This window comes from Peromyscus eremicus, chromosome 6 (assembly GCF_949786415.1).
Source record: "Peromyscus eremicus chromosome 6, PerEre_H2_v1, whole genome shotgun sequence".
Classification (NCBI taxonomy): Eukaryota; Metazoa; Chordata; class Mammalia; order Rodentia; family Cricetidae; genus Peromyscus; species Peromyscus eremicus.
In genome coordinates, this window is record NC_081421.1 from 99201384 (window position 1) to 99211571 (window position 10188).

Here is a 10188-nt window from a genome sequence, read left to right on the forward strand (position 1 = left end):
TCCAATACTGTGGAAGCTGGAAGTGTGCCTGCAGCTGAAATCTTCTTAAAGGGTGGGTTTTCTCTACCTTTGCTGTCTACAGGCTCTTAGCCTTGGACATGAGTCACCATAGCAACTCTCTAGGGAACTTCAAGGCCTTCAGCCTTGGGCTGGAGCTGGATTTTTTACTTTATTGTTTGCAGGCTTCCAGCTTGGTCTGAGCAACTGGCTACTGGTTCTGAAGCTCTCAGCAGGCTGCCAATCATTATGGGAGTACGCATCCTCTGTTTGTGCAACTTCATTTACACACCCAGTGTATTGGTTTTGTTCCTTGTTCCTTTAGATAACTCAGACTAATAATACATCCACATTCATTGGAAATTGTTTCCTAGAAGTGCCAGGTTAACGGTGTATTTTCTAGAAAGCACTCCCCAAATCTCAGGATAAACAGTTAGCTTGTCAGTTATGTTTTTAAAAGTCAAGATGACGTTCCATGGAAAGTACAGCTAGGGATCTCACAGCTTAGTCAGGAGTGCCTTTCCCAAGTCACCATGCTGTTGCATAGCCAAAATGCTCTGTGCACCCTTATCGTTTCCTTACGCAGAATATTAAGAGACATGTTAATATTCAAGAGTTAATGACATCAAGGGCTTGTAGACTCATCAAGGGAAATCGGCCGGGACCTGGCTTCCCTGCTGTGAGTGCTTGGTGGAATAGAGTGCATTGGCTGCCAGCATAGTTTGTTGCCACTGCTCTAACTGATGGCCAAGCACCAAAAAATTTTACCCGCCATCACTGCAAATGTTAGCCCAGTGAAATAGCTTACTAATCTTTTAAGTATAACTTTGCATTGATCTGGTGACCCCTGAACTCCTAGTTTTGAGAAGCAAAAACTTTGTCCGTGAGTTATTGGGACTTTGAGTACAGGCTGTCACTTTTCACCTTTCATCTTTTGCTCACCACACCATGTTTCTATGTGGAAAATAGTTGTGAACAACATTCAGGAGTGGGTGATGTCTCTTACAATGTATTTGTCATATCAGGAGCTGTACCCAACTCTTCAACAGTCCATTCTATAAGTAAGACATGAAATAAAGCAGTGAGATGGACATGGATGCTTAAACGGCCCCAGTTCCCTTAGGAGGAGGCAGAGGGGAGATGTCCAACATCACTGTCTGCAGCTATCCTGGAGTCCTTTCACTTAGTGGGCGCTGGATTTGTAAATCAAAAAGAACTGATAATTTGAAGACTCCAAACTTCCTAGTGTGGTCTTGAAGCCAAGCCTCTGTTTTCCACATTTAAGAATTTTCCCTCTTATACAGGGTTTCTCTGTGTAGCTTTGCGCTTTTCCTGGAACTCACTCTGTAGACCAGGCTGGCCTCGAACTCACAAAGATCCACCTGCCTCTGCCTCCCAAGTGCTGGGATTAAAGGCTTGCGCCACCACCGCCCGGCTCCCTCTTATACTCTTATAGATGTTATTGAACTATTCACTCATTTCAGCATGAAGAATCCAAGGTGGTAGAGTTCCCCCCCCACTCCTCAGAAGTGGTCCAACTTGTCAATGAAGAGCACGTCAATGTCTTACAGTCTTGTGCCAGCTGTTCTGCGGGTGATGATGGGCTTTGTGGTAGCAAGAAAGATTTCAGAATCTGAGAGGCACCGAACAGTCACATTGCTTCATCAGCAGTGGTAACAAAAGTTGGATGTCACAATTAGCAGAAAAGCAGATGGTTCTCAGAGCTTTGGGCCATAGCAATCCTTGACAATACCTACCATTTTTTACTTTCTTTTAGTCTGTTTCCCTAAATAAAGCCTTTCTACCATTTTCCTTAAATGTGTGTACAGCATTTGTGCATTTAGTTGGAAAATGTTCCAGTGCATTTGCACAAAAAAATCACTCCCTAAAGCTTTTGCTGCACCAGACCAAGGCTGTTCTTTATCTTGTTTGCTTTACATATGTAAAATGAATGTTCATTATCTCATTAGCTTTGTCTATGAAAATTGAACAATCTATAGAAAGGACAAGTGTCTCTAAGATTTCAATCAGATGGTAAAAACCGAGGCCATCTGAACAGAGCCTAAAGTGTGAAATCATTTAAGATGTGAACGTAAGTTCATGTTACATTTATAATCAGACACTTACATTCAGAGATTTAGCTCATAATCAGAGACATTTTTTATGATGCTTCCTAAGGTCAAAGACAGAAGTTGTCCCAACATTTTAAAGCCCAGATAGCAAATCATTCAGGGTTTAAGTACCAGACAGTTTCTACTCCAATGCTGAGATTCGGCTTTTGTGGTGTGAAGATAACCATTGGTAGAATGCAAATGAATGGGAATGGCTATTTATAAAACTTCATAAAGGAGGCAACGAGCTATAGTTTTCTGTCTCTGCTCTGGGCTCATGATTTACTCTTTAAGCATCTCTCAACTTCTCCTATTCCATGTTTTCAATGTATTCATCTGAATGATACACTTCTTCTCCTGTTATTTTCTCTCTGCTCTCTTATTGACGTTTTGATTCCTAATCTTATACTGAAATTATTTTTATTAATGATTCTAGTATTTTTAAATCATTTTTAAGTGTTTGAATCTGGCGATTTCTTCTTTTGTGTGTTTCTGCCTTGATACCCCAGCCATTTTAATAGGAGACCTTTATGGGGTCAATATCAAGATATGGCTAGACCATATGCTGGATGAACCAAAATAGAGTATTTGACAGACTGGAGAATGCATTTCAGAATTCCGAACATTCGGCTGATTATATATGCATTATTGGTCTCTGATGTGACAATTAGCAGGAAGTTAATGTTACCCGGGACCTCTAATTGCTGGGGCTCAGTGGACATGTAGGTTATTTTGTAAGTGTTCCTGAAGATACTCAGAAAGCATGAGCAGTGGCTTTGGACTGGTAATATGGAATGCTCCTCAGAGAGAAGGAAGGCCCCGGGGGACCTGCCAGGACTGCTTTTAGAGAGATAGTGCATGAGGTGGGAAATGTGATAAAACCTGACAGTATAAACATATTCAGACAGCTTAGTATAACCTCACAATGAGCTTGCTTAAATGGAGCTTCAATGAAACACTACTTAAGCAAAATGTGGCCTCCAATATAACACAATGTAAAAGGTAAAAAAAAATGCACCGAGGGTGTGGAAATTAGTTGAATTTTTCCAAAGGTAACAAGAGCGCAAACTTTCACCACCAAACTGCAGTGTGATTCCTGCTAGCCTTGCTTCTCTTTTCATGCATAGAACAACACAGTTTGGCATGGGATAGTTTATTTCAGATTTAAAGAAAAAAAAAACTTTTCTGTTTTCTATTCCCATTGGAATAGTTTCCCCTACTCATGGCCCATCTTTAATGTGCATAATGCATAACGTGGTATAAGGAACTGTCGAGAACAATTAGATCAAATTAAAAATATCCAGCAGAAAGTATTCGTCATATGGTTTGCAAAGTTTGTGGCTTCATCCAAAGTAAGTGAAAAACTAAAACAGAAGTTCTTGGACCCTGGCTGTTGATTCTCTCCCATATGACGATACGGACTTCTAAAGTCTGCCGTTCCACTGGAATTCTATCTTCTATGCACATTGAATTAATTTTCTTGGCATTTTGCTGATTATTCCCCTACCTTTTTTTTTATTTGAAATGGAAGCCTAGAAAGTGACATTTACTTTCCTTTCTAGAATAAATTTTAACATTTTTTCCGTCTGGTGATCAATCACCCCTGCTGCTGTTTTCAGAGACCAGTCCTCCTGAGATCACCCGGGAAATGTTTCTAGGTGCCTATCATGGTTGCCGTGCATCCATGACACGGAATTCAAGTGGACAAGACACAAAATCTGAGACAGTTCTTTGACTACTGGACTATGGCGTTTGGGCTTTAGAAATGTTTATGCATTCATTTGTTTGCATCCTCACCGACAATTACTGAATGCTTAGTACAGGGGAATTTTATGTCAATGTAGGGGTGGGAACAAGATGAAAAGATGCCTGTGATAGAGTGCTTATGTGCTAAGAACACAGAATTTTAGGACTCAGATGCCTGACTTGGATCACTTATTTCCAAGTTAAGGCCAATAACTTTTTTGTTTACCTCCTCTCCTACTTCCCGGGTTTCCCCCGTCCACTGCTGTAGCCATCTCTAATGCACACAGTGCCTGATGTGGTGAAAAGAGGCACTTAGCTGGCAACCTGGTTCAGACCGCTCATCTGGCATGAGAATTTATAGTTCAGCATGTACAATGTCACATGGTGTCAACGGGCTGAATCTTGGAATACACATTCTAACAGAGTACTTTTCAATTTCTCAAAACAAAAATACTTTAGAGTAACTGGATATAAAGCCTGGCTATTACATTAAATCACGTAGAAGGCCCTGAGAATCAGATTAAGGAAAGCTTGGACCCCATCTTTTCTTCCAGGGGTGGTGAAAGGCACCTTGCTCTGCGTGGAGATGTAGAGCGCTTGCATTGCATCTGGTCTTTTGTCCATCCTTGAGTTCCGATTTAATGCTAACCAAAATAATGTGGCAGCTGCAAACTATCTCCAAAGTGTCCGAATAGAATGCTTCATCTGCATATGGTGAAGCTAGCCAGGCTAGCTCTCTGAAACGACATTGCTACAAAACGGTTTTACTGGTGACTCGGGCTGATTAGAAACCATAACAGCTAAAACGACTAGATGTCTGCTCTGTACCAGGTGCTTTCTGTGAATTCCCTTTTAATCATTTCAAGAGGGAGGCAGTCCTGCTCATTTTTAAACAGACGAGGCATCTAGGCTCAGAGAGGTTAAGTAGCTGAGAGAGGCTAAGTCACTTGCTTAGTGTCACCCACCTGATAAATGTCAGAGACCGGTATTCAGTGTCAGGGCTTCCTGAAGTCAAAGTTAACTCTTCTTGTTTCCATTTACCCAGCTGTTAATTTATTCTTTTGATTATTTTAGAAAGAATTTAGGGCAGTATAGTAAAACAGAAATTTACAGACCCTGGGTTTGTGGGGAGGGTGATCAAGTGGTGAAAGGTCCTTGGGCTGGCTCGCCAGGACTAGTAGGTCCAGATTGTCAGAGGAGTCTCTGCATTCTCTGTGTGTGCTGCCATGTTACTAGAAGGTCAGATGAGCAGAGCTTGAGACCAGCTCTCCTCATAGCATAGGAAAGAATGTTAATGTCCCTTGTTCCTTGTGGCAGCTTCTTTTGTGTTCTAGTGGCATTCAGACTGATAATCATTAAGGTCTGATTTATTTTTGTGTTCTATGCTCTTGAGTATACTCAAAACATACAAATATGCAGACAGCTGATCTGAGCTAGGGAGGGCCGAGATAAAGAGCCAATCAAATAAAGATAGGCTTTCTTCAAAGTCTGTGACATTTTAGAAGATTTCCCCACCTCCATGACTTTGTGGGAATGACAAGGTGGTTCCTTGATCAAGCATAGACCTGGGAGAACATGAAGGTTTAATCTAACACTGTAACTGACAGACCTTGTGGTCTCTTAGTATTGTCAACAGCAGACTCTTAACTGTGAAGGGTAGTGATAGATGTAATCTGTTTTGGTGCCTCAGTTTCCTTATGTGTAAGCAAAGCATCATGTTCGGAATAACTTAACTCAAAAGTACATTATCGAGTGTTTGGAAACATTTGTTTAAGAATATAAATTGCTAAAGTGTTTTCAAGAATCTGTGTTTCCAGCAAGATTAAATCATATGCTTCTGCATAGCCTGTTGTTCAACCTACACACACACACACACACACACACACACACACACACACACACAAACACACACATCTCTATATATGTATAATGTATAATATAACACATACATATGTTATGTATGTATATAATATACAAATATACACATATACAACATATAACATATTAAAATATTCTTACATATATTTTATATGTATTTTTGAGACAGAATCTTTGCTATTTAGCTTATGCTAGCCTGTAACTCACAATCCCTTGCCTCAGCTTCTAAGTAAGGGGCTTACAAGTGTGAGCCACTGCTGTGGATATCGCTCTATATAAATAAAGCACTGATTGGCCAGTGACCAGGCAGGAAGTATAGGCAGGACAAGCAGAGAGGAAAATTGAGGAAGGAGGAAGGAAAGGGAGACCGGCTGGAGCCACCACCAAGACAAGGAAGATGTAAAGTACCGGTAAGCCACAAGCCACGTGGCAAAGTATAGATTAATAGAAATGGGCTGAATATAAGAGTGAGAGCTAGACAATGATAGGCCTGAGCTAATGGTCAAGCAGTTTAAATAATGTAAGAGTCTGTGTGTTTATTTTATAAGTGGGCTCCGGGACTGGCGGGACTTGGCGGTGGGAGCTGGAGAAAAATTCTCCAGCTACAAGCCACCATCCCTGGCAAGCTACATACACTCACATATGTGAGAAGGTACCTGGGTGATAATGACCTTGAAATAGAATGAGTCAGACGGACCTCCATCTCTCAAAAATGCCTCACTGGGTGAGTTTGATTTCAGTCGATACTGGCTGGTTTAGTTAGTTGCTGATTCTCAGAGAAGCACTTTCTCTACAAAACTGCTCAGAAAAGGAACTTGTGATACAAGGAGATGGTTGCCTTCTCCAGAGGGATGGTGCTGGTCCTTGTTGCTGTGTGGCATCTTGGGAATGCCACTCTCCACATGGCTTAGTATCCTTTCTAGAGAGGAGGGTAGAAGCCCATCAGGATGAAGACAGAAAGACCTTTTCATTATTAACACTAGAAAATTTGTTAAGTTTCTACCCCTTTTTGCCTGTTTGCGGTACTTTTTGTTTTCCCACTCAGAAGCCATCGTAGATAGATATACAGGGCTAGCTGGAGAAATTGAAAATTAGAAGGTGCCTCTTTGTGCGTGCGTGCGTGCGTGCGTGCGTGCGTGTGTGTGTGTGTGTGTGTGTGTGAACAAGTGAGCAGGCAGGTAATTTCTTGTCTCTGTCAGTAGTTAGAGAAACTGAGTTTCCTTATGAGTTAGCATCACAATGTTGAACTTTAGGAGGAGGTGAGTTTGCTGTTGGTGCTGCTGCTGCTGCTGCTGTTGGTGCTGCTGCTGCTGCTGCTGCTGTTGCTGCTGCTGCTGCTGCTGCTGGGGCTGCTGCTGCTGCTGCTGCTGCTGCTGCTGCTGGGGCTGCTGCTGTTGGTGCTGCTGCTGCTGCTGCTGCTGCTGCTGTTGCTGCGGCAGCAGCAGGTGCGGATGTACCCTCTCTCTCCTGCCACATCTCTCACTGAGCATACTCCTCTTAGCAGACTTTGGATCGTCTCCAAGGAAAGATGGGCTACCTCGTTCCTAGAGGCTGAGGGGTGTTTGGATGTGGGGGGTCACTGGCTGCATCTCACAGATGCCAGAGGGTCAGTTCACAGTGAGCATCTCGGGCTCCTCCTTTGGTTTCTGTGGCCTTGCAGGCTGATAGGCTCATGCCTCATTTGTTTTCATGGTTCCCCGCAAAGGATCTCAGCGAGACACTGCATTTGCAAAGCATTTTAAGCAAATGGAGTAGGAGCTGCTATTGAATTACAAAGCACTGTGCCCTACCCTTTGTTTCTAATAAAACTTTCCTGGGTTCTTTCAGGGAACAGTGCCTTGGACAGAGGGATGTCTTTGGGGAGACGTTGGGTTTTTCCTTCAAATGCTGAGATGGAAGAGTGTTGACAGAAGGAGACCAGTGGTTTCTACAGCTGAGGTCTTCTGGGATGACCTCTTGGGCTTTTGGGGATTTCCTCTTGGAAATACTTCCCTGTATCTTCCCTTTCACTGTATCACTCCGGTACTCTTCCCGCAACTGCCTCTGCTACCTCTCCAACCAAATGGATGGGAATTGACCTGTTGTCTACTCTTTGTTTCCAGTCATGTTACTTTTAGGAAACTGAGCAGAGAAAGCAAAAGACCTGGTGGCTTTAAGAGCTGGGTTGCTTTGTTATTCCTCAGAGTCTATTCATAGGAGTTTATCTAGTCTTTAGGAGTAGTTTTTCCTTTTATTGAGGAAAAAAAAAGCCCATTTTTCTGGAGACACAATATAAGAAAGGTATCATGGGGAGAAAGGGGACAGATGAGGTAGGTGTTGAAGCTCTGACTTAAGTGAAAATGTCAATCCTTGCAAGAGCATGGATTTGAGTCAGTTCTGCATTGGGTTTAAACAGGAGCCTATTGATGGGGATGGGGTGTGGTGAGTAGTCACAGACTTCTTGCCATTGCTGGGCACTGTGGCTGTGACTGGAGCCCGTAATTAGGAGAGCAATCAAGACGATGGGATTAGACCTTCCACTTCAGAGAGGAAGGCTCTGAACTTTGCTTACCATGAGCTCAGTTTACAGATGATCATTTTGCTGTGGTTTTTAGAGAAGACCACCTTGGGAGAAAGGAATGTAAATCTCATTTCACTGCTAGTTACACAAATCAGTGAAAGTTGCAGGGGCAAACCCTCTTCTGAGTGAATGGCTGCAGTAATTACAGTCTCCTGAAAGAAGATGGCGAAACACACATCAAATATGAGTCCTGGCTTGCTCCATGAAACTAAAAAACATTCATTGGAAAAACTGGTTCTCTTGTTATTGTGTCAGAACGAGGGATTTCTAACAGAAGGATTTGACAGAAAAGACAAAAGGCCTGGTTAAGTAATCAAATACTCATGCAGGTGTTCAGGTCTTCCCTGTGGCACTTGTACATACCAGATGAGCTGTGCTGGGCCTAATGTACATTCTCCTTGGGTTAAGATCTCAGCATGTAAACATTTTTCACCGATGACATATTTTATGTAGATATTTTTACTACATAGATCTGAGCCTTTGTTTTGCTCAGAGGAGGAGCAGCGTCCCATTCCATTACATAGACTAGGAATAGTCATTGTGACACACTGTGTTCATCAGGCTTCCCTGTGGGATTGCTGAGTTGGTCACTGGCAACTGTTGGGCTTAACTGTTGGACTGTGCAGTAAGGAATTATCCCTTTAATCTCTCCCCTGTTCTCCTCTGCAAAGGGTGACTGTAATGTCACCAGGCACCATATGCCTTGCTGTATTCTGAGACACAATTTCAACCACCACTGTTTTTGTTATAAGGAAAAAAAAATCTATTCAAAGTAGCTCAAATGGTAACCAGCCTTGCCAAGACAATAATGACTTTCCTTAAAAAAAAATGAATAAAGAAAGGCAGAAGAATAGCCAACTCAAAGGAGCCGTACCATTATCAGTCACCTACTCTGTTTCTTTATTCTGTGAGCATGATGGCCTCGCCTCTACTCCTCACCAGGTTGGACACGCGTAGAGTTTACCTCACTTTCCTTTCCAGCTCAGTTTCTGTAGATAGTCATCAGTATGTAAATGCCCATGCCAGCTTCATTTCAGTGCCTATTGCCAAATAACTGTTTTAGACCAGATCTTTCAAAAGGAAAGATAGAGAGAAAAAGATAAAGACTAAAGTGCTGCTTGCCAAACAATGAGTTGTCTTCCCTACGTACGTTAGAATCAATTACTTGACTAGTTAGATTAGGCTAGCAACAAATAATGAGTGAACCAGGGAAAAACGTTTGTAGCTCCTTCACATACCATGGCAGTTGTGGGGCTGCTGAACATTGTAGTCACCCAGAGTCCAGATGGTGAGAGAGAACAGTGTTTTGACCACTGATGTCACAATGCTTGATGGAAAAGAGCACTGAGTGGCTTGGCTTTGCAACTGAATGCTTGGCCTAGGTGACATACACTTCTTCCTGCTCTGAACACATGGACCCAAAGGAACTTACCTGTTGTCTTAGTCAGTGTTCTGTTGCTGTGAAGACACCATGACCATGGCAGCTCTTACAAAGGAAAACATTTGGTTAGGGTTGGCTTACAGTTCAGAGGTTTAGTCCCTTATCATCATGGCGGGAAGCATGGCAGCATGCAGGCCGACATGGTGCTGGAAAGGAGGTGAAAGTTCTACATCTGGACCCACGGGCAGCAGAAAAACAGAGAGCCACTGGGCTTCTGAAACCTCAAAGCCCACCCCCAGTGACACACTTCCTCCAACAAAGCCACACCTACTCTAACAAGGCCACACCTTCTAATAGTGACACTCACTGGTGACCAGGCATTCAAATCTGTGGGCCTGTTCTGTGTGGGTTAAATGGTTTCCTCTCAGATACAATGTGAAGTTCTAATTACTTGGTTTCTCTTTGTTCGGCTCTACTCATAGAAACACATTGTATTTCATAGGTGATTAACTTTT

At 42.6% G+C, this 10188-nt stretch overlaps 1 long non-coding RNA gene across 1 annotated transcript; it reads right to left on the minus strand.

The window, feature by feature from the left end:
- Positions 1–8274: 8274 nt before the first annotated feature.
- On the minus strand, positions 8275–9958 carry LOC131912700 (uncharacterized). The gene is made up of 2 exons (XR_009379686.1): positions 9531–9958; positions 8275–8444 (listed from the first exon to the last, which is right to left on the minus strand). It is a non-coding gene; the product is annotated as an uncharacterized LOC131912700 (long non-coding RNA).
- Positions 9959–10188: the final 230 nt, after the last annotated feature.